Below are 25,205 nucleotides of genomic sequence, written 5' to 3' on the forward strand. Positions count from 1 at the left end.
AAATGTTTTACTGGTAGGAACCACCTGGTTCCACCAGCCCACAGGGGATTATTGTGTCCGTCCGTCGTGCATCCAAAAATGTGAGGGGTGGGGCTGGGTGGAGAGGGGAATGTGGGGAGGGTGGGGCTGGGTGGGGGGGTCGGAGGGGTGGGGTTGGGTGGGGAGGGGCTGATCACCCCGTGGTGCCCTTATAAAACTCAACGTTTAACCTACTCACGCCGGCTTGTGTCCGCCCTCACAGTTGGGCATATTTGCGGAATACACCACGCCGCTGTTGACCCTGGCCATTGACCGAGCAACCCAACGTTCCTACCAGCTCCCTCCGCAGGAATGTGTTTAAACAGGCGTGGCTATGATATGATTAACTCACACCACACTAGAGGGCATCCCACTGATGCCCATAGAGTGCAGTACTTGTGTGTGTCGCTATGTTAAAACAACATCATTGGGTGTCTGTTTGCTTGGACAGCTGGAGTACAATTTCATTCTTATACTGCCCGAGTTCTTTTTTCACCATTCTATTTCATCTCATTCTCCGAGTTCGGTTCTTAGCCATGATGCACAACACTAGTGGCAACTGGAATCTAAACCTAGCTTTTGCAACTTTTCCTAGGTCTACTCATCCTACACTGAGTTGTACCCTGACCTGGCATGGTGGCAGTAATAGCACCGTGTGAAGACCAAGGTGGGTGTATGGCATTGACCCTTGATGTGGCCTTAATACGACTTGGGTGCACACTAACGGCACTTTCACAACACTCTCTGTGGCAAAGCAGGTGATCTTTGCCTGTGTTAATGAGTTCACTTAAAAGCGTAATTGCGTCTCAAGCCTCCTTTCCAGGGGTCAGGTTTTGGCTGATTCTTTATTGAGCGTTTCGTATGTGAGGGAAATCCACCAGAGTAATCGGATACAATCCACACGATAATGAATGCACGTCATGTACATTCCTTAGATTTACGAAACAGTATATAATACGCACCCCCGTTGGTTATAAATAGGAGCGATTTGCTTGAATGTTTACAGATTTCGTTTTTTTTTTCTAGCACAGTCTGTGGGAAATCCCTGAGTCTTACAACGCGCTTTCAAGACGTGCATTTCCTGTTTTTGAAAAAATAATGAGAGACATTTTATCTTCTCGCTGCCAAACCGCCCTTTTAGGTAGAACATGTTCGCCTGTCAACTACATGTTGCATAAGAAACAAAAAAACCCAAGAAGACAGGGCAACAAGGGGTAGTGGCAACCTCATGGCTCTCGAATTGAACAAGTCCCTGGCCCCCCCTCCCCAAAAAGTGGCTTTTCCGAAGCCATGAAAAGGGCGTCGCAACTCGTCACACGCATGAACCACACACGACCACCTCGCTGGTCCTCGTGAAAAGGAGCGTAAACCTTCACGGGAACTCCGGCCATCATCGCATTAGAAGCAGCGGCGGCTTCTGGGGCTTGACCGGCGGAACGTTTTCACGCGCTTCTCCGTGGCCGTCTGGAACGCTCTTCCTTCCGACGTCAGATTGCGAAACTTTAGAACTCATTTTTGTGTTTGGATTGTTGTGACCCCCCCCCCCGCCGCCGCCGCAACCTCCGATTAGCGCGGTTGGCTAAGTATGGTGTGAAAGAAGTTCATGCTTACACGCATAACCTCCATCAACCGCACTGAATTTACACGCTGATCGTCAGACATGATCAATCCACTGCTAGATGAAGGCCCCTCCCCAAACTTTTTGCCATCTCCCATCGTCCTGCGATGTAGCAATCCACCCAGCAGCTACGCACGAGCTGATTCCATCGTTCCATCTCCGTGTTGTACGTGATCTCTCTCGGGGCGGGTTTCTCCCTCCTTTGGTTTCCACTCCATGCCCTTGGTGGCAATTACACGAGTTGTGGAAATCTCAACATTCCCAAATGCGACCACTGCTCACGTCCCACAAAGTGAGTGCCACTCGCTGTGTCTGCCCTGGAGGGATGATGATGATGATCATTGTAGGAAGGTGCAAACAATAGCACAAAATAATCAGCGTTCCCGTGGAGAATATAAGTAAGAACATAGCTAAGTTGACAGTGTCTCATTCACACATGTCTCTCCAAGTATTCTTTACACAACTCATCAGGCTCACGGTCTTCTGGAGAGGAGTGCATCGTTTTCAACAACATTGATTCAATCGAAGCAAACTGTGGACCGGTTTTGACAAACAGGGCCTCATCAGCAGCCGGGCTCTATGATGAAGGGACACTGTGTGTTGGTCTATTGCAGCGTTCTTCATCGCGAGGACTGGGCCACTCACGGCCCCTGGTGGCCTTTAGTGTGGCTCCTGACACTACACAAAGAGTGAAAACACCGCCCCATCATCATCACCATCGTGCTGCTGCTGTCAACACCCCACTGGTGTCAAATGTGTGGCGGCCCTCGCACTGATGATGTCTCATCAGCGAAAGTGTCCCCATCCCCCCCTCTGTAAGTTAGTGACGAGCACTGATTGGTACTCCATCATGATGAGTACACTGGTTGACACCATGATTGGTGCTCTATCATGGTTACTGATTGGCACAATATCATGGTTGTTAGTACACTGGTTGGTTGGTACTCTATTATGAGACACTCGCTGCAGAGGTTCACGGTTCGACTCCAGCGACCACCCTGAATACTACCGCAGGTGTTTAACCATAACATTACTCTTCTTGGTTCTTTCGGTAAAGTCACGTAGAAGGGAAGTAATAAAATAATAAAAATAAAACATAATAAAATAATATAAAATATTTTTTATTATTTTATTACTTCCCTTCTACGTGACTTTACCGAAAGAACCAAGAAGATGAATCCCTGCAGTCACGAAAGCTTTAAATCGAAACATAACATTACTACCGCAGTCTGCTTCACAGTGAATATTGGTGGTGGTGGGGGGGGGGCAGGGAATAACCCCGTGATGTAATTCGCAAGAGTAGAACATTGTGTGTCGGAGTCAGGGGTCCAAACTTGCCACGTCAAAAAAAATTTAAACTCCAAATTACTTAATTGGGCCTCGACACGGTCGTTTGCATGCCAGGTGCGGTGGCAATGTGCCCTCAACAGCAGCTGCCACCCGGGGTGTGGGGTCGTGACCTTTCCAACGTCACGAAGAGAGCGGGTGGGGGCTACCTGGGGTGGGCGGGGGGTTACACCAATAGCGGACGGGGTTTCCAATGAGTGGGCGGGGCTACAAGACTAGCGGGCGTGGCTAAAAAAAATGGGCGTGGCTACAAAAATGGGCGTGGCTACCATGGTAATGGTTGGGAGAGTGGGAGGGGATATCTAAGGGTGGGCGGGGGGTTACACCAATAGCGAACGGGGTTTCCAATGAGTGGGCGGGGCTACAAGACTAGTGGGCGTGGCTACAAAAATGGGCGGGGCTACCATGGTAATTGGGGAGAGTGGGAGGGGGACAACTAGGGGTGGGCGGGGGGGGTTACACCAATAGCGGACGGGGTTTCCAACGAGTGGGCGGGGCTACAAGAAAAGTGGGCGTGGCTACAAAATGGGCGTGGCTACCATGGCAATGGGAGGGGGGGGAGGGGTTACACGTGGAGTGGGCGAGGGTCACGTGGGGGGGGGAGGGCGAGGGTGGGCGGGTTTGGGGTTTTCCCGCCCACGCGAACCGTTGGGAATTCCCAGGGACCGCGTCACGACCCGGCGGGCCAATGACGTCGCGCGTCTGGCGTCACGTGGGCTCGTCGCGTGACGTTCAAAACTGAGGAGAGAGGAGAGTGGAGCTCCTCCATGGTGGTCGTCGTCGTCGTCGTTATCGCCGCTATTGACGTCGTTCTCCCATTACCGCCAAGCGGCTTTACGCGGCTCGCGAGCGGAGCCGGCGACCGCGCGCATTCGATGTCGAGGAACCGCGTTAATTCGGGGAGCGAACGGGTGAGTACAGTGAGGGGCCGGGGGTACAGTGCAACGCGTACAGTGCGGCGGGTACAGTTCGCGGTTAAACCGGGCGCGGGTACAATGGCGCGCGCACAGTGTGTACAGTGCACGGCGTGTACAGTGTGCGGTGTTTACAGTGCGCGGTGTGTGCAGTGTGCGGTCTGTACAGTGCTCGGTCTGTACAGTGTGCGTGCCCGGTATGTACAGTGTACGCGGTGTGTGCAGTGTGCGGTGTGTACAGTGCCCGCTGTGTACAGTGCGACGGGGTGCGGGTACCGGTGGTGGAGTAGTAGACCTGTGGGGTGCATCTCGAGTGGGTGTTGCTATTGTGGCGTGCGGTCGATAAGAGTGGGTACAGTCGGCGAGCGTCTGGCGGGCGTGGTGTGTACAGTGCGTGTACAGTGGTTTCCAGCGTGGCGCGTACAGTGCATTGCGCGTGAACAGCTGACGGTGCGCGATGGATGGGGCGCGCATTCGCTGCGCGATGTGCGAACGGCTGCGTTCAGTGTGCGCGGTGCGAGTGGGGTGTAACAGTGTTCATGTGCAGGGTGCAGTGTGTAACAGTGTTCATGTGCAGTGTGTAACAGTGTTCATGTGCGGGTGCAGTGTGTAACAGTGTTCATGTGCAGTGTGTAACAGTGTTCATGTGCAGTGTGTAACAGTGTTCATGTGCAGGGTGCAGTGTGTAACAGTGTTCATGTGCAGGGTGAAGTGTGTAACAGTGTTCATGTGCGGGGTGCAGTGTGTAACAGTGTTCATGTGCAGTGTGTAACAGTGTTCATGTGCAGGGTGCAGTGTGTAACAGTGTTCATGTGCAGGGTGAAGTGTGTAACAGTGTTCATGTGCGGGGTGCAGTGTGTAACAGTGTTCATGTGCAGGGTGCAGTGTGTAACAGTGTTCATGTGCAGGGTGCAGTGTGTAACAGTGTTCATGTGCAGGGTGCAGTGTGTAACAGTGTTCATGTGCGGGGTGCAGTGTGTAACAGTGTTCATGTGCGGGGTGCAGTGTGTAACAGTGTTCATGTGCAGGGTGCAGTGTGTAACAGTGTTCATGTGCAGTGTGTAACAGTGTTCATGTGCAGGGTGCAGTGTGTAACAGTGTTCATGTGCAGGGTGCAATGTGTAACAGTGTTCATGTGCAGGGTGCAGTGTGTAACAGTGTTCATGTGCAGGGTGAAGTGTGTAACAGTGTTCATGTGCGGGGTGCAGTGTGTAACAGTGTTCATGTGCGGGGTGCAGTGTGTAACAGTGTTCATGTGCGGGGTGCAGTGTGTAACAGTGTTCATGTGCAGGGTGCAGTGTGTAACAGTGTTCATGTGCAGGGTGCAGTGTGTAACAGTGTTCATGTGCAGGGTGCAGTGTGTAACAGTGTTCATGTGCAGGGTGCAGTGTGTAACAGTGTTCATGTGCGGGGTGCAGTGTGTAACAGTGTTCATGTGCAGGGTGCAGTGTGTAACAGTGTTCATGTGCAGGGTGCAGTGTGTAACAGTGTTCATGTGCAGGGTGCAGTGTGTAACAGTGTTCACGTGCAGGGTGCAGTGTGTAAGTGTTCACGTGCAGGGTGCGGTGTGTAACAGTGTTCACCTGCAGGGTGCGGTGTGTAACAGTGTTCATGTGCAGGGTGCAGTGTGTAACAGTGTTCACGTGCAGGGTGCGGTGTGTAACAGTGTTCACGTGCAGGGTGCGGTGTGTAACAGTGTTCACGTGCAGGGTGCAGTGTGTAACAGTGTTCACGTGCAGGGTGCGGTGTGTAACAGTGTTCACGTGCAGGGTGCAGTGTGTAACAGTGTTCACGTGCAGGGTGCGGTGTGTAACAGTGTTCACGTGCAGGGTGCAGTGTGTAACAGTGTTCACGTGCAGGGTGCGGTGTGCAACAGTGTTCACGTGCAGGGTGCAGTGTGTAACAGTGTTCACATGCAGGGTGCAGTGTGTAACAGTGTTCACGTGCAGGGTGCGGTGTGTAACAGTGTTCACATGCAGGGTGCAGTGTGTAACAGTGTTCACGTGCAGGGTGCGGTGTGTAACAGTGTTCACATGCAGGGTGCGGTGTGTAACAGTGTTCACATGCAGGGTGCGGTGTGTAACAGTGTTCACATGCAGGGTGCAGTGTGTAACAGTGTTCACATGCAGGGTGCGGTGTGTAACAGTGTTCACGTGCAGGGTGCAGTGTGTAACAGTGTTCACGTGCAGGGTGCGGTGTGTAACAGTGTTCACATGCAGGGTGCAGTGTGTAACAGTGTTCACGTGCAGGGTGCGGTGTGTAACAGTGTTCACGTGCAGGGTGCGGTGTGTAACAGTGTTCACGTGCAGGGTGCGATGTGTAACAGTGTTCACGTGCAGGGCGCGGTGTGTAACAGTGTTCACCTGCAGGGTGCGGTGTGTAACAGTGTTCACGTGCAGGGTGCGGTGTGTAACAGTGTTCACGTGCAGGGTGCGGTGTGTAACAGTGTTCACGTGCAGGGTGCGGTGTGTAACAGTGTTCACGTGCAGGGCGCGGTGTGTAACAGTGTTCACGTGCAGGGCGCGGTGTGTAACAGTGTTCACGTGCAGGGCGCGGTGTGTAACAGTGTTCATGTGCAGGGTGCAGTGTGTAACAGTGTTCATGTGCAGGGTGCAGTGTGTAACAGTGTTCATGTGCAGGGTGCAGTGTGTAACAGTGTTCATGTGCAGGGTGCAGTGTGTAACAGTGTTCATGTGCAGGGTGCAGTGTGTAACAGTGTTCATGTGCAGGGTGCAGTGTGTAACAGTGTTCACGTGCAGGGTGCGGTGTGTAACAGTGTTCACGTGCAGGGTGCAGTGTGTAACAGTGTTCACGTGCAGGGTGCGGTGTGTAACAGTGTTCACGTGCAGGGTGCAGTGTGTAACAGTGTTCACGTGCAGGGTGCGGTGTGTAACAGTGTTCACGTGCAGGGTGCAGTGTGTAACAGTGTTCACGTGCAGGGTGCAGTGTGTAACAGTGTTCACGTGCAGGGTGCAGTGTGTAACAGTGTTCACGTGCAGGGTGCGGTGTGTAACAGTGTTCACATGCAGGGTGCAGTGTGTAACAGTGTTCACGTGCAGGGTGCGGTGTGTAACAGTGTTCACATGCAGGGTGCGGTGTGTAACAGTGTTCACATGCAGGGTGCGGTGTGTAACAGTGTTCACATGCAGGGTGCAGTGTGTAACAGTGTTCACATGCAGGGTGCGGTGTGTAACAGTGTTCACGTGCAGGGTGCAGTGTGTAACAGTGTTCACGTGCAGGGTGCGGTGTGTAACAGTGTTCACATGCAGGGTGCGGTGTGTAACAGTGTTCACGTGCAGGGTGCAGTGTGTAACAGTGTTCACGTGCAGGGTGCGGTGTGTAACAGTGTTCACGTGCAGGGTGCGATGTGTAACAGTGTTCACGTGCAGGGCGCGGTGTGTAACAGTGTTCACCTGCAGGGTGCAGTGTGTAACAGTGTTCACATGCAGGGTGCGGTGTGTAACAGTGTTCACGTGCAGGGTGCGGTGTGTAACAGTGTTCACGTGCAGGGTGCGGTGTGTAACAGTGTTCACGTGCAGGGCGCGGTGTGTAACAGTGTTCACGTGCAGGGCGCGGTGTGTAACAGTGTTCATGTGCAGGGTGCAGTGTGTAACAGTGTTCATGTGCAGGGTGCAGTGTGTAACAGTGTTCATGTGCAGGGTGCAGTGTGTAACAGTGTTCATGTGCAGGGTGCAGTGTGTAACAGTGTTCATGTGCAGGGTGCAGTGTGTAACAGTGTTCATGTGCAGGGTGCAGTGTGTAACAGTGTTCATGTGCAGGGTGCAGTGTGTAACCGTGTTCATGTGCAGGGTGCAGTGTGTAACAGTGTTCATGTGCAGGGTGCAGTGTGTAACAGTGTTCATGTGCAGGGTGCGAGTGGTGCAGTGTGTAACAGTGTTCATGTGCAGGGTGCGAGTGGTGCAGTGTGTAACAGTGTTCATGTGCAGGGTGCGAGTGGTGCAGTGTGTAACAGTGTTCATGTGCAGGGTGCGGTGTGTAACAGTGTTCATGTGCAGGGTGCGGTGTGTAACAGTGTTCATGTGCAGGGTGCAGTGTGTAACAGTGTTCATGTGCAGGGTGCAGTGTGTAACAGTGTTCATGTGCAGGGTGCAGTGTGTAACAGTGTTCATGTGCAGGGTGCGAGTGGTGCAGTGTGTAACAGTGTTCACGTGCAGGGTGCGGTGGTGCAGTGTGTAACAGTGTTCATGTGCAGGGTGCGGTGGTGCAGTGTGTAACAGTGTTCATGTGCAGGGTGCGGTGGTGCAGTGTGTAACAGTGTTCACGTGCAGGGTGCGGTGGTGCAGTGTGTAACAGTGCTCACGTGCAGGGTGCGAGTGGTGCAGTGTCTAAGTGTTCATGTGCAGGGTGCAGTGTGTAACAGTGTCCATGTGCAGGGTGCGGGTGGTGTGGTGTGTAACAGTGTTCACCTGCAGGGTGCGGTGGGCGCGGTGAACAGAGCGGCGTCACATCCCCTGTGGGGTTGCTCGCCGGTCACGCGCGGTGCCCTTTGCTATTGTGGCAATTTGTCGTCGGACTCGATCATTTAATTCGGTTACCGACGCTTGTGACTTATTTATTCTGGGACGTTCTGTACCTGCTGCTGATGAGCGAACGAACATCCCAGAGCTATGTGTGGTTAAGCTCTAATTGCACTTTTGTTTACATATGAACCTTATGGCGGGACTCCCGGCTCTTGCATAAACTGCGTTGCGACGAATTTTATGTCTGTTGAAGGCGAACGACACGGCAATCTATTCCTCTCGACGAGCTCTCCACGATGCGCTAATCAAAGTATTGTTTATTTTGCGCATTCGTCCTCGCTGCTGCGCTTGGACATGACATGACAACAGAATGATCCGCCCCAGGTGGGTCGCGGCATTTGTGCGCGGTGGGACGGAGTCGCCAAAAATAAATTACGATTTTGACTTCTGTTTATTTGGGACCCCGGGGTCCCGCCAATAAGGTTAATATCATTAAAACAAAAACTATTATTTTAGCAGGTATGGCTCACTGAGCTATAACGTTATTTTTCAGAAGCGACCTGGCCACAAGTGATAGCGCCACGAAGTGGCTTATCATGTGGAAATTAAAAGCAGCCAAATGCTCTCAACGCGTGTTTATGGTAAATGTGGAGGGGAAAAATTGGTGTATCCGGAGAAAGAATCCACTCAACCACGGCGAGGGAGAACACGCAAACGCCAAATATACAGCAGGCGTGAGGGTCTGGATCTAACCTACGACCCCCTGTATACCAAGCGAAGTCGTTAACATGTTGTGCTCTAGTAACATGTGTTGGCTCCAGTTGTGGCAGAGGAAACAATTTAAACATCTGGGAATGTTCACCGGATGATCGATTACAATCTCCTGTCCCCGAATACAACTTCTCTTATTTGGAACTGGGTGAGCCATTTAACGATCCGCTGACGTAATTGGCGGAGAAATAACGCCTTGTACCGATGCTATATGGCTGTTACATTTCCCAAATGTGTAAACGGGAAGTCAGTGACGCCCGCGTTTGTATGGAAATTCTTTGGTGACGGATTTTAACAAAACCCCGTGTCAAAATGAAAGTACTGTACTGTATATTGGTTCCTTTACTTGCACGCTAGGAATCCCATTCGGGATTGGGCACCCAAGTTTGACACATTGAAGTCAAAGGGAGTGGATGGGTGACTTGCTTTCCATTTTCTCTATTTTAGACTCTTATTGTGTTGTTTGTATTGTTTGCTGTTGTCACTTGCTGACCTGTCCATTCTGGACATCTGTGAAAAAGAGCTTCATAGTTCACGGGATTCCTCCAGTAAAATAAAGATTCTGAATAGGCGCCGGGTGGCGAGGAGATGTTAACTCCCTCGCAAGGTGTGCAGGAGATCGTGGGTTCGATCCCGACCCAAGATGCCTGCTGTATACTTGGAGTTTGCATGTCTCTCTCGCCGTGGTCGCGTGCATTTTTCTCCGGGGTCCTCCGGTTTTTCCCCTCCACGTTAAGAAGCAACATCACGCATTTAGAGTATTTGGCTGCTATAAACTCCACGTGATAAGCCACTTCGTTGGGCTATCATTTGTGGCGAAGTCGCTACTCAAGAAGAGCTATATAGCTCAGTGGGCCTTACCCGGTAAAAATAATTGTTTCGTTTTTACTTTATAATCATTGGACTCGTAATGGCTGATATCCTGTTTCTTCTCTGGACTCACAGGTAATACTGGGTTCTCAAGTGTAGCGAGTTGATGGGCTCAGCCCAGTCATGAATGGTTCCAATAGGGCCTCTGTTTCCCTATGAAGAGCGGCTCTTCTACGTGTCATTCACTTGCACAATTAAAGCCACTTGAGCTGGGATAGGCAAAGTGAAGTGAAAATCACAAAGGTGTACACACTTTGAAGACCATTACTTGAGAATCCAGTAAAACATCAATTGAGGTTGGCTGAAACGCAGATTTGACCCCTGGTTCTCAGCCGTGCCTGCTCAAGGTCTCTGACAAAGCCATTCTGAGCTTCGTGATCCACCCAGCTACCTCATTACTGCAACATACTGGAGAGGCAACTTCATCGGCTACCTCACAAATGAAACCATTGTGTTTTCACAGTGCACGAGTGTGTGCTACGTCTTGAGAGGTATACACACTTTACACTCTTAAACAGAGTTGTAACGATGGACCGGTTTGCAAACTAATACATTTTCTTACGTCCGGATACATGACCATCACGTATGTCAGTCAACAGCTTTTTTATTCGTTTATGTTGTGTGCCATGAGTTAATGTGGACCCAGCAAGTCACTCTTGGCCACTCCTTTTCCCACAGCGTTACGTAAAGACTCAAATCTTGCACCATCTTCGTAACCCCGAGTGGTGACAATTTTCTTGATGTCTGCGAGTGGGTTGCCCGAATGGCATAGCTATATGGGTGTTTCCTGTGACCCACTGGTGTTTAAATAGATGCCCGATCTCGCCTATTCTCACGCACAGCGAGCAATGTCGAACTTGGTTGTCACTTGGATGGGCAATTGCCGTGAATAACAAGTGTTATAGGCAGTGAGGCTACATGATGGACAGCAGAGGGCAGTTGGGGCAGAAAAATCTTGTCGATGCCAACTGTCTTCACCGGTTTAGCACGTAGGCTTTCGTGACCAATTCCAAAATACAGGTATTTTTTTTTGGGTTAGGTCGCGTAAATATATAAATGTTTCTGTCGCCCGATGAAGCTAGTTGTAATAACTGGTGAAACGTCGTACTCAGATTGTAAATGTCGTGGCTTGGCTCTCCAACACACCAGTGTGCTGTACTAGTGACGAATTGGCATGTCTTCACCGACCCACATTATGTAATGGGCTCGCAATGACCCCTGTATCCATTATTAACCACTACATTTACCACAGGGTTGAATACTTTACTCTTGCACCACATTATGAGCATGAATGTTGAAGATTAGTCATACCCCTGTAAAGGAGGTGAATGGTAATAACACTAAGATTAACACTGTCATGCACCTGCTCGTGTTTGTATATTACGTAATGAAAAGTTCTGTAAAACATGTTAAACAAACTCTTTTATAGGTTTGGTTAACTACCTATCCTGTACAACCTTAGCATGTCAATATGGCAGCTTGTGTACAGATTAATTTATCAGTGTTACATAGCGTGCCTTTGATTGTTCAGATAAAGGGGGGCATCTGTTATCTCTAAACGACACCCAGTATTTTCGGATAGGTCACATTTGCCTCTATTCAAATCTGGCATGAGTGAGCAAGCTCGGTGAAAAGAATGCCTTGAAAGTTTTTTTGTTATTATTTTAAGCCATGTTTTAGCACAAGTTGGTTTCAGCCTAGTCACCAATGACTGTGCTTAACTGTCATATGACAACATTACTTCCTCTGGCAGGGTAGGTAAGAAAGGACTGCCCTCTACTATGCGGACCAGAGGTCACGTGAAGGGATCTCAGAGGAGGCTCTGATATCTACTTCTGTGGGCTGTTATCTAACGCAAAGAATTGCCCTGCTCGGTGAGAGGTGCAAATGGATGCTTCGTCACGTGACGCTGACGCCACAATGTGGATACAATTTTAGTAAAAGATAAATATACTTCTTAAAATGTGGAGTCACCGTCGGATGTCGATTGCTTAGTACTGGAATCGCATTGCGTACAAAGTGGATTTATTTTCGAGGAAGTTTGCTACGCTTCGCCTGAACGAAATATCTAAGTGGGTAATTTTGAGTTTTCTTCTTACGCCAGCAGATTCTTACACACCACACTCCCAGACAGTCAAGAGTTCTACTGGCCGAGACGTAAGTCACTACTCGGAACAACCGGGCAGCTCTGTGGTTCGAGAACTTGACTCGCACACGGAGGAGGTTTGTGAGGTGATATCTCACTTGGAGGTTGACTGACTCACTCGAGTCTCATCAACTCGCTGGGGTCCCTAGCGATAGTCTTCTATTGTGAGATGTGTTATGACCACTGCAAAGGGAATGACGTTCACGATGGCAAATTGTTAACTACCTCACCTTCCTGCTATACAGAAGTTTGTGGGTTTGGTCCCGACCCTGACGCCTGCATATTTGGAGTCTGCGTCTCACTCCCCGTGGTCGTGTGTATATTTCTCCGGGTCCTCTGTTTTTCGCCTGCACATTAAGAATCGACATGCGTTTAGAGTATTTGGCTGCTATAAATTTCTGTGTGATAAGCCACTTAGTTGAGCTAGTATTTGTGATAGCCAGGTCACTTGTGAAAAAGAGCTATATAGCTCAGTGGGCCTTGCCTGGTAAAATAAAACTAGTTTGGTTCCAAGTTAGAATGTTGAATGTTCACAATGACTCAGGAGGACTGGCAGTAGAGATGAGTACGGCCCCTTACTCAGTTTAGCGGGGAGACATTTTCTAACAATTGTAATACAGTACCTGTGATTGTTAAGAAAAGCCTCTGCAAATCCCCAGATGTGTACAGAAGGGTCCTGCATTGAGATGTGTAATGAAAAAAAAGTGTTTTAGAGTTTCTTGGAATTAAATTGATGTTTTAAAAAAATTGTGTTTAGTTTGTTGTCCTCCCCCACAACTCCACAAAGCAAGGTTGGCTACGTACGGTGCGAAAGGAGTACAAGTGTACGTAACATGTCTGACCATCTCCCTGTTTAAAACCACCATCGGTGTGAGGGCATAACACTCAGCAGGTCCACCGAAGCCTGTGTCTCTGAACCTACTCGTTCACTATGCTGCCGTTTCTCGGCTACCTCACGGAGCCCAGCGGGTTTATGGAGTTTTACGACACCCTGAGTGAGCAACCAGCTCTCGACTCCCAACGTGCCGGGATCTTGGACGCAAGCCAATACCATTTTCATTTCTGGCTCCAGCCGGCAGTGATATATTTGTCAATGTTTGTAGTTTATTGGTTGTGTGTGTTTTGAGTCTCCCACCGAACCTGCTTTAGAAACCGACGCTTGAATGAAGTCCCCGTTTGGTAAATTTCAGAGTGGCCATGTCAGTTAACGTGTGCCGTAGGTGTTGCGCCATTACCCCGCATTTTGTTAAGGAGCAACGCCTCACCACCGCCATGATTGAGAAATTTCTCAATTGTGGCATTGGCAGGGGGGGCAGCTTGAGTTTGCCCGGACTTTGAACTCCAAATTCATTGAGGTCAGATAATCCAGCCTTGAAACAGGTCACGTAGGCGTGCGTGGTGAGAGCCAAGCTCTCTTATTTGTCGAGTTATCGATTTCTCCACCGATTTATCGGATCGATAACTCAACTCATCGGATAACACAACGAGTTTGGAGCGTGGGGCGTGGGAGGTCTCGCCTCTGTTCCCACGTGTGTGCCGCTGGACGGGAGGTGATGGGTAAGGGGGCTTGGTAATATCATCGGAATCGTCAGCTGAATGTGATTTAGTAGGCGGTTGACCACCTTCAGTAGGAAGGATTTGAGGGGGTCAGTCACAATTTTTATAAAGTGGGCCTGAGTGATCGACCACGATATTTTTTTGTCGGAGTGTTGTTTTAGAGTTGATTAATTAGCTGTCCCTCATCCCTACGTGTAAATGATTCCTCCCCACTGTGATCAGGTGAATTTTGGTGATTTGGGTCATGGTTACAGCTAAAGAGTTGTACGGTCCTGTGCCCCCATTCACCAACACGCACACACACTGACCAGAGTGGTGAAGTATGTTCACACAACCCCTATAACTGACACGATGTGGGGAGGAAATTCATCCAGCAGTGGAGTGACAAAGGGCTTTAAACAGTTGATTTCAATGTATTATCCCATTTACACTGTCTTTCATATGCTATTGTCCGTCTCATTTCGTTTTGTCATCATTGTGCATCTCGTCTGTACTGTTTGTCTCATCTCTACTGTTGGCAGTCTTATATTTGTACCGTCTGCTTTGCCCTACCGTCTTGTTTGGGCACCGCAGTGGTTAACGACCTCGTCTGGTATACAGGAGGTCTTGGGTTCGATCCCGATGCCTGTATTTGGAGTTTGCATGTCTCCCTGTGGTCGTGTGGAGAGTGATAGTGTAGCGGTTAGCGCGCTGCTACTACGAACTTGGCGACCCGGGTTCGATTTCCGCTCACGGCAAACACCAGTGACGATTATCTGAACCGGTCCTGGGCCTCCCCTAGGTCGACTCAGCCTCAAAGGAGTACCTGGTGCGGTGTGTAAACATCGGCGCTAGGGAGACAAAGGCGGTCGGGCGTGGTGCTGGCCACCCACCCCCCTCGTGTACCGTTCCGGCCTTCATAGGTGCTCGCTAACAGCACTTGCCCCTACAGTCTGTTAAGGCTATATGGGGGATCTTTGTTTTGATCTTTGTGTGGATTTTTCTCCGAGTCCTCCGGTTTTTCCCTCCACGTTTATAATCAACGTGCGTTTAGAGTATTTGGCTTATATAAATTTCCACATGGTAAGCCACTTCGTTGAGCTATCATTTGCGGCCAGTTCGCTGCTAACAAAGCTACACAGTATAGCTCATTGGGCCTTGCCTGGTCATATTTATTGCAGTAAAAAAATAGCTGCATTGTATTTATGTATCGTTTCTCCCATTTCAAATTGTCTGTACACTCCCTGTCTCAATTATCCTGCCTTGTCTGTGCTGCCTTTTTTACTTGAACCGTCTCATTTGTTTTATTTCATTCTCATTCCACCCAACAGCATCGAGCATAAAAAAAAAGTTCAAAGTACCGTAGGAAAAAACCCACGAGATACAAATGATGCGTACGTGTAAACGATCGACGTCAATCTGTAATCTGCGACTTGCTTAACAGGAACCTCGTCAAAAGCCGCTGAGACGTTTGGGCTTGGGTACAGAAGCAGCTTCGGCTGGGTTCAGCGCGTTCCAACTTGCCACGAAAAGAGCTTCGGGTAGCGTTTGGGAATATATTGCACGTGTAACGATAATAGAAAATACATTGCCGACTCTCAGAAGCATCTTTTGGAAGTCTTGCATTGGAATGTTTGCCCAGTTCCTTTGTAAGGAGTGTGCTTTCTGTGCGTTTTGGAGTGGCGATGCAGTGCCTAGTGAACCGTGCGATGAACCAGGCGGCCCCGAATTCAATTATACTCACGGCTAACATCAGTGGTGAGTCACATCCATATTGGTCTTGCCTACACCCTCCAGCCTGTAATGATCAGAGTAGTGAAGTATTGTGAACCAACCCCCAGACCAAAACTGTGTGAGGACAGGCTACCGTCCAGCAGTGGATTGACAGCTTTTGCCCTTTGGGACTCTAAAACAAATTATAATTTGCATGTGGGACAAGGGACGTGGGTTCACGAACCCACGTACCTTACTGTGTACCTCCTGGCAAGTTGTGGATTTTCACTATTTTTTTTGCATGTGATCCAAAAATACTGGATCCACTTCTCATCTGGGCGAGGGGGAGGTTGCTGAGAGGCCGCCTGCCGATTCGTGAAATGCAAATTCTGGCCCAGAGCCTCGGTCTGTGTTTCTTGGATGAATGGCCACAACAAAATTCTGCCTCATTTGCATAAGAGTTGCCCACTGCCTGTAAATGAAGCAATATGCTTAATGACTCACGAGTCATTATGAGTGTGTTCCTTGGGGTTGTTTTTTTTTTCTTTCAAATTGTGCACATGGTGTGGTTCCTCCCAAGACGGGGTGATGTTCGTCTTCCCCATCGTAGCGGCAGCAGCGGGGGGCGGTACTGCTTGTGCGTTTATGGCCTTGAGCAAGCGGTGGAATTTCCACATTTCTTCATAGGTCAAGCTGCAGAGGTATGATTGGGCTAAATTGACCTCTGACTTGCATTTAAATTTATGATCCTCCCGACTGTGAGTTGCTAGTTGTGTCATAAATATAAGCTCAACACATCCGCCCCCAGTAGTGGTTAGCCTATGGAGAGACTTGATTCCAGCCGTAATAAGTATAACCCGTAAAAACTAAGTTTTTAACTATAAATCCTTTATATGCGTGGCGGCTAGAGTCCTCTCGTCCTCTGGCTTGAGATGGCTGCCACCTATGGGTCAGATGATTGTCTGCCAGTATTAAGCAATTGGTAATTAAATATTTAATTTGTTTTCCCTAAACAGTGTAAATTTTTTGGGAAAAAATTTCACGAACATTAATTGTCTCGCGTAACGGGTCTGTGTGCAAAATGTCAGCTCGATTGGATCACGGGAAGTGGGTTAAAAAACGACCGAAAGATTTGCACGGTCGTAAGCAAGCAAGCAAGCGCGCAAGCACGCAAGCAAGCAAGCGAACTTAATATAAAGAATTAAAAAATGTGGATTTTCTCCGTGAATCTTGAATATAATCCCAATGAAGCCCAAAGCACAATTCCAGTTAATTATAAACTCTCTTCTTTTTATTATAGATATCTTGCAATGTGCTTGTATATACATGCACGCACGCATTAATACGCATATGATCCAATTACAACAACGGCCACCGTTCGTCATTAAGTGGCGGCGACATCACCACGGTGCTTGTGCCAGACTAGGTGCACTTAAAGGCCACGTGAAATGTTGAAGCCACGCTGGCCGATCATGGGATAGACCCAGGTGATATAGGTTCAATGAGATGACTGGCAGATACACTACATGTGCTCCCTGCCGTGCCATTTGTTGCGTGTTTTAGCCATCTGCGGCGCTGCTTGTTATTGCAAATATTTTCATTGTCTCCTTGTCCTCTGTCATGTATGCCCTTCCACCTCACTCCCTTGTGACCTTTAGAGGCGCCACGGTGGCTAGGAGATGTTAACTACCTCGCCTGGTATACAGGAGGTCGTGGGTTCGATCCTGACACTTGACGCCTGCTGGAGTTTGCGTGTCTTTCTCTCCATAGTCGCGTGGATTTGTCTCAAGTTCCTCCGTTTTTCTGCTCCACATTCATGAACTTGCGTTGAGAGTATTTGGCTGCTATAAATTTCCACATGGTGAACCACTTCGTTGAGCTATCGCTTGTGACAGCCAGGTCACTCCTGAAAAAGAGCTACAGAGCGCAGTGGGCCTTACTTCATAAAATAAACCCTCCTCTCCTCCAAGTCAGCCTGGAGACGCTTCACCATTCCCGAGTTGTATGATCCCGCTTGAGTAATTTGTGGTTTATTTTCGAATTTGGCTTATTTGTTCCCTGACGTCAGCACACAACGGCGCGACATTTTGCAAACGACGTCATGGGATATTTAAACGTCCACTGTGAAGCAGATGGCATGCAGTAGGATTGTCATGGTTACTACACTCACAGTATTAACCAGGGCAGCCGCTGGATTCAAACCACGAACCACTGTAGCAAGCGGCGAATGCGCTACTACTACTGCGCCGTGTCACCACCCCGAAGGGTGGTTCGCAAAATCCCTCGAACAGTTACGGTCAACCAGGGAAACGGACTCGTTCATTTTGTGTGCTCGGGCCAGGCGGAGGGTGAGGGTAGGAAAGTGCCGAGTTTATCGTCGCATGTCGTCGAATCATCGTTAGCGACGGCGGTTGCCAACGAACCTGACGTTGCGACAAGGCGCAAAGTCCTTCCTGCATCATCACTCTCTTGCCGGTGCCTATGCTGATGGGAATTTCCCCCATCTACAACTACTGTGCCAACAAACAAGGCAGGCTGTGCAGGCCGATGCGTAACAGCTTTTCCTCTAAGCTAACCTTATTTGACTCGATTATGTGTAATGATTCCAACTAAAAATGGAAAATTCTAAGTAAATTGTGAGTACGCGTTTAATCGCGTCCCTTCAACTCGGTGAAAAAAGGATCGTTTTGGATCTTTTATGCCGTTGGTCCAGGTGGAATATTATAATTTAACAGAGTCCTGTTTATGTTTCATGACCTATGAGTGTAGCGCTGCGGTTAGAGCGATCGACTCACATTTGGATTGTCACATGTTTTGAGCCTCGTTTAGGATCAACACCCCAACCTGTCTTCATCAGAACTCGTGAGGGGTTCAATCGTTAAATACCTCTTGGTGGTAAGTGAACAGTGGTCAAACTTTGGAGAGACTGGCCCCTCGCCATTGGAATATGGAAAGTTCACTGCTGGCATAAACCATCACACGAACTTTGGTCATCCTCACAGCGGCTTTTTGCTAGCCATCAAACAAAGACGGGTCGCTGCATCGCGCGCTTTCAAATTATCTTTTGTGGCTGTCTGGAACGCTCCTCTTTCCGATATTAGGAAGCCATTGGAGCTATGCACTTTAAAATAATCAAGATTGACAAACGCATTTCTTGAACTGCTTTTTGTATTTGGTTTAACACGTAGGCTTTCGCGACCAATATTATTTATAATAGAGATTTTTGAGTTAGATCGCGTAAATATATAAATGTGTCGTTAAAACCCACCACCACCCAACACAATTCGTCACTAGTACAGCACCGGTGTGCTGTACTAGTGACAAATTGGCACATTCTGTTTATGTGACAACCCTTACTAGTTGGCTGTGTCGGGTGGTGGCGGGTTTTAACGACACATTGATATATTTTTGTATTAAGTTTTTTGTCTTTCCCCTGCACCTCCGATTATCGCGGTTGGCTACGTACGGTGCCAAAGAAGTTCGACATACAGTACACAAAACAGACGTGAATGTTATCCCTCGCTTGTTTCAATATGGAGGTGCTTCGGCTTTTTGAGTTTTACTGGCACCTCGCAAAAGACCTTGCAAAAAATGGTGCGTTGCGTTTGTGAGATGTTAACTAAATCGCCTGCTCTTCAGGAGGTCGTGGGTTTTATCCTGACCTTGATGCCTGTATATTTGAAGTTTGCACGGTTTTTTCCCCCCAGGTCCTCCGGTTTATCCCTCCACATTTAGAATCAACATGCATTTAAGAGTATTTGACTGTTGTAAATTTCCACATGACAAGCCACTTCGTTGAGCATATAACGTGGGTGGCACATGGCCTACGAACCGGTCTGGGGCCAACTTAGATCGACTTAGCCTTAAATGGGCACAAAGCGAGCCATGTTAACATCAGCACTGGTGAGACGAAGGCAGCCAGGAGTGGTGCTAGCCATGCCTGCTCGCTCATAGAACGTTTTGCGGGCGTCGCGGTGGTAAGTGAACTCCCTCGCCCGGTATACAAGAGGTTGTGGGTTAAATGCCGACCCTGACGCCTGTATATTCGGAGTTTGCATGTTCTCCCCGTGGTCGCGTGGATTTTTGTATCGGGGTCCTCCAGCTTTCCCCACCACATTAAGAATCAACGTGCGTTTAGAGTACTGTCTTTGGCTGCTATTAATTTCCACATGATAAGCCACTTCCTTGGGTTATCAGATGGTGGCCAGGTCGCATCTGAAAAAAAGTCTGTATGGCTGAGTAGGCCTTACCTGGTGAAATAAAAAGTAGTTTCGTTTCGTTTTTAACAAGTGTAAAAACCTTAATCGTTTGTCCACCCACTTACAAGGACAATTAATGACACTTGCGGCTTGCGTGCAAACATTGTTCGTAGATTGTCACGAGCCTTGGGGGCTGTTGCTCATCTGCAGTGGGTGGTGGCCCCATGGCCACTGGTTGAAATTTCATATTCTAAAATCTGCAAATACAATGGTGACAGTCATTACATCCACCGAGGTGGAGCGGCGCTCAAGGGCGTGACACTCAGTGACGATTTAAAATCCCAGTCGGAGTTTGACTCGCCCCAGCATTTTCTCCACTCCAGGTCACCTTGATCGCTTATTGACAGCTCCTTTGAAGAATCGAGTGATTTTGTTTGTTTACTCGTGTGCGGGGAATGGGGGGGGGGTCAGGTTGGCGAGATGGTAACTACCTCCCGTAGTATACAATCGGTCGTGGGTTTGATCCCGACCCTGACACCTGCTGTATATTTGGACTTTGCGTGTCTCTCTCCCTGTGGTTGCTTGGATTTTCTCGGGGGCCTCCGGTTTTTCCCCTTCACATTGAGAATGAATGTGCTTTAGAGTATTTGGCCACTGCTATACATGTCCACGTGGTAAGCCACTTAGTTCAGTGATCATTTGTGGCCAGGTCGCTTCTGAATAAGTAATTTTTAAAAATACTTTTGACAAAAGGCGCTTTAATGAAATGTACCGTACGAGTAATGGGCAGAACTCCACGACTCCAGGAAGTGGCCCCGAAGCTTGCCATAACGTAAGGGACCGTATCCAATTACAGCCAACGTTAGTTGAGAGTGGACAATTAGACCCAAGGCGAAACATAACATGTAAAAAATAGTGTTTAACAATTTTTTATTTTACTTTTTATGATGTAATATAGTATTGTCATCAGTAAGACATAAGTTTACGAAGTTTGCAGTCAATACCACATTGGGAAGTGGGTTAAAATTGAGTTACAACAACAGACAGAGTGAGTTAAATAAAATCGTGTACTAAAAATAGCTCCGTAGCTCAGCCGGCCTTACCTGGTACAATTAAAATTGTTTGGTTTAATAGCTTAGTTTAGTGTGCGAGTCCTAGGGCTCATGTCCTGCGATCCCGGTGGTCTGGGTTTGATTCCCTGCGATGGATTACCTCGGCGGCGGATCATGCCTGAACCTGTCTTGAGCCTCGCAGAGGTTGACTCAGATTCAAGTAAGTGTCTGGTGCAGTTCGTAAACAACAGAACTTGAGGAAGCAAAGGCGACTGACTGGGAGTGGTGCATGTCACACCACCCACTCATGTATCAGGATGGACTTCTTTGAGGCTCGCTAACATGTCTGTGTGCACAGGAAATAGAAAAGGCTATGATCCACCCTACAGCCTTGTTGGGGCAAGTGCTGTTAGCGAGGTCCTATGAAGGCCGGTACGGCACACGAAAGAGTGTGTGGTGGCCACCACTTACCCGGCCGCCTTTGTCTCCCCAGTGCTGATGTTTGCGTATCGTACCAGATACTCGATTGAGGCTGAGTCGACTTGGAGGAGGCCCAGGAGCAGTTCAAATATTCTTCACTGATATTGGCAGTCGTGAGCAGGAATCGAACTCGGGCCGTCGGATTTGAAGCCCAGTGGGTTAACCGCGACACACACTCCCACTTCTCTGTGTGCATAGGCATACACACATGAACACCGCCACTTGGTGGAGCGTGCGGCTGTTGTTGTTTGTAAGCGTGTGTATTTTTGGGGACGCCCACGTTGCCTCCGTTGTGCCGTCTAATCTCTCTTCCTCTTGCCGTCCACCCCGGGGCAAGGGATTTCCTTGCATTTGCCTAAGTAAACCCTACGGCTCTTCTCCCCAAAGACTGATTACCTTTGACTGCAGGCACCCTTCTCTTCCTCCAACCAGAAAGGAATTCCCCAACAAAAAAGTAATATAATTAGCACTGGGTCTAAAATACTCTTTAAGTAGGATCCTGCCTCACTGGCGTTGTCTTGCCAAAACCAGTTACACGGCATATTTTATTTATGGTTGCTGCAGTCGCGTGATGTTAACTACTTCGTCTGCTATACAGGATGTTGTGGGTTCGATCCCGACCCTGACGCCTGTATATTTGGAGTTTTTCCTCCACTTTTAGAAACATGTGTTTAGAGTATTTGGCTGCTGTACATTCCCAAGTGATAAGCCACTTTGTTGAGCTATCATTTGTGATATCCATGTCACTTCTGAAATAGAGCTGTATAGCTCAGTGGGCCTTACCTGGTAAAAAAAAAATAGTTAAATCGTCAAAAGTAAGCCGGAGCACCCAGAGAAAGCCACGCAGAACAGACGGAGATCGTACAAACTCGACGCGGAAAGGGCGCCAGAGGAATCGGTCTCGGGCCTATCGTTTTACTTGACGTTTAATAAGTAACGTGAACTTATTTTGAGCCGGACACGGTGTCCCATCATTTTTCAAAGCGTGGGTCGGTGGGGAGTTTTTTTTTGTGAAAATCCCAAACCCACTGAGCTTACCCAGCTGGTCAAAGAAGTGTGTCAGTACGGCGAAGCTGTGTCTCTGCGTGAACCCCATCGGTGCCATCTGCACGGGGGGGGGGGGGGGCCTTTGCGTGTAAGACGACTCGTTCCAAAGGGACTGCCGAACATTGCAATTCAGGGGACCCCTCCTGAAGAAAAAAAGAGTCGTGATACCCCGGGCAAGACTTTCCTTGGTAATTCACACGATTAGAATTCTGCGCTTGATATTTTTAGAAAGTAATGAGATGTGACGACCGCGCTCACGATAGTAATTATTATGATTGTGAAGGAAAGCCTCGGAGAGCGTGTCCCGAGATTGGGCAGAAGGGTCCTCCTGCATTTGGATGTGTAAAAAGGGAAATGTATTCTCGAGTTTCTTGGAATTAAATGTATGGTTTATTTTTTTTAATTGTGTTTAGTTTGTACATTGCAAAGGAAGTTGAACATACATAGATATTCCGATGCGTGCCGTGAACAGGAATCTAATTTAGCTGTGTTTGTAACAAATGCGCAACCCAACGTTCCCATCCAATTGGGCTGGTTTAGGCTTACAGATGACAACGCTTTGCTATTACTAGACTGCAGCTGCTTTTGTTGATCCTATGTTGACCCAGACTAATTGCATCGCCATTTCCACCCGTTTGATTATGTGTGTGAAAACACTTGGAAATTTTCGTTTTGGGGGAAAGAGCCAAGCCTATTCAGTACATTCTCTTTGGTTCTTTCAGTAAAGTCACGTAGATAGAAAATAAATTAAATAGAATACGACGTTTCGATTGCAACACAAGCAGTCGTCATCAGGTTGAACTAAATTTGAAAGAGAGAGAAAACGCAGACATGGAGACACAGACAGACACACAAGCAGAGAGAGACAACACAGAGACACAGAGAGAGACACACAACATAGACACACAGAGACCCAATGCCTCTGTGTCGTGGCCTTAAATAGAGAGAGGGGGGCCAGAGAGAGAGGTGGGTCTGCTGGAGCAGAGAAATTAGCATGTCAATGAGAGAGCTGTGTGGAAATCCCCAGCAAGTCTGGTATTGAGAGAACCAACTTAGCTAATTTTTGGAAATGTAATGTGATGCAATGCAACGCAGAAAGTCTGCTAACACACAGTTAACGCATAGCCTGGTTGATCACGTTCTCCAAAGATTGCTAAGTTAGAGCTGTGTGGAAATCCACCCTGCGGCGGCAGAGGGAGAGAAAGACCCAGCAAGCCCGTAAATATTTAGAGAGAGTTGTGTGGAAATCCACCCCGAAGCAGCCGGGGGGAGAGAAAGAACGAATGGACCTATGAGAGCCTGGTCAATTTTTAGAGAGAGAAATCGGCAGTTTAAGAAACCAAACTTAGCACGTATCGGTGGTTGGGATGTCAACGGGAGGCGGTCGGGGAAATTTTTTTTGCGTATTTACGAGTTGCCCTTCTTGTACTGGTTTGGGGTGCTTCAGTGAGAATCTTTATTTAGACTGCGGGAATCCGATGAGCTGTGGAGCTCTTTCTCACAGATGTCCAGTCGGGGCACGATACAGGATTTCAACTTTAGTTGCAAAGTGTAACGTTTTAATTTAAACATGAATAGTAGATCAACTGCTACCTATTCATAAACAGTAATCTTGATAATCCTACTTCATTTTTTTAGAACTGCTTTTGTGTTAGGTTGTTGTCCTTCCCCCGCACCTCCGATTATCGCGGTTGGCTACGTACACTGCTGAAATAAGTTCAACAAACATACATCCTTGATTTCAGTAATCTAATTACGCTCCGCTATTTACCATCCATATACGATACCCAGAGAACACACTGTGAGTGCAGGTACGTACTTCTTTCGGAGTCCCAGGACTTATGTGTAAACGTGCATACAGGTGAGCGGATCTGCTTGCTGTACTGTCAACTCGCAGCCGGGTTGGCACCCAATCGCGTGCGTGTGTTGGCCACCCACCCCTCGTGTGCCGGCCGTAATAGGTGCTCGCTAACAGCACTTGCCCCAACAGTCTGTTAAGGCTACACGGGGGAGCTTTGTCTTTGTGTGCGTGCTTATGCGGGGAGCGGTGGTATAGTGGTCAGCGCGCCGCGCTACGAACCCGGCAACCCAAGTTCGATTTCCGCTCACGGCCAATACCGGTGACGATTATCTGAACCGGTATCTGGGCCTCCCCTAGGTCGACTCGGCCTCAAATGAGTACCTGGTGCTGTGTATAAACATCACCACTGGGAGAGACAAAGGCGGCCGGGCGTGGTGCTGGCCACCCCCTCGTGTGCCGTGCCAGCTTTCATAGGTGCTCGCTAACAGCACTTGCCCCAACAGTCTGTCAAGGCTACACGGGGATCTTTGTCTTTGTGTGCGCCACCACGCCCGGCCTGCACATGAGGATTGCTTCATCACTGCCCTTTGGTTTCGTACCCCAAGGTGTGGGCACAGCCCAGGTTATGGGAACGTGACCGGTTTGAATTTTTTTGTGAATGGAAACTCTCGTCATAAAGTCAGATGTGCATCTGTGTGCGTGGAGGGGGGAGTGGTGGCGCTGTGCTACGAACCCGGTGACCGAGGTCGATTATCTGAACCGGTTTTGGGCCTTCCGTAGGTCGATTCGGCCTCAAATGAGTACCTGGTGCGATGCGTAAATGTCACAAATGGGGAGACAAAGGCGGCCGGGCGTGGTGCTGGCCACCCACCCCCTCGTGTGCCGTGCCGGCCTTCACAGGCGCTCGCTAACAGCACTTGCCCCAACAGTCTGTTAAGGCTGCACGGGGGATCTTTGTTGTATAATGCGCCAGTGTCCGTCCGTCACGCTCTGGAAAATTGCCGCCCTTCCCAATGAACAACAATAACACCTTGCCCCGAAGAATTAGAAGAAGAAAAAAGTGTCCCTATGCAATCCAGTGGGGGGCTGAAATATTCTGGTAGTGTGACCCCGGTTTTATTGGTAGAAGCATCTGGAAGATGAGTTCCCCTGCCCCCCCCATTGATTTACATTTAAAGCCGATGTTTTAGGCATGACGTCATCGTTTCCTAA

At 48.7% G+C, this 25,205-nt stretch overlaps 1 protein-coding gene across 4 annotated transcripts in view; it reads left to right on the forward strand.

The window, feature by feature from the left end:
* Positions 1–3,729: 3,729 nt before the first annotated feature.
* LOC133352677 (TNF receptor-associated factor 3-like) overlaps positions 3,730–25,205 on the forward strand; it is a 49,222-nt gene continuing 27,746 nt past the window's right edge. For all 4 annotated transcript variants that reach the window (XM_061568476.1, XM_061568474.1, XM_061568477.1 and 1 more), the window contains exon 1: positions 3,730–3,894. The gene's annotated coding sequence lies outside the window, so the exon portion shown is untranslated. The remainder of the gene's footprint in view (positions 3,895–25,205) is intronic.

Source organism: Lethenteron reissneri, chromosome 41 (genome assembly GCF_015708825.2).
Source record: "Lethenteron reissneri isolate LAM-NWPU_2019-01 chromosome 41, ASM1570882v1, whole genome shotgun sequence".
Taxonomy (NCBI): domain Eukaryota; kingdom Metazoa; phylum Chordata; class Hyperoartia; order Petromyzontiformes; family Petromyzontidae; genus Lethenteron; species Lethenteron reissneri.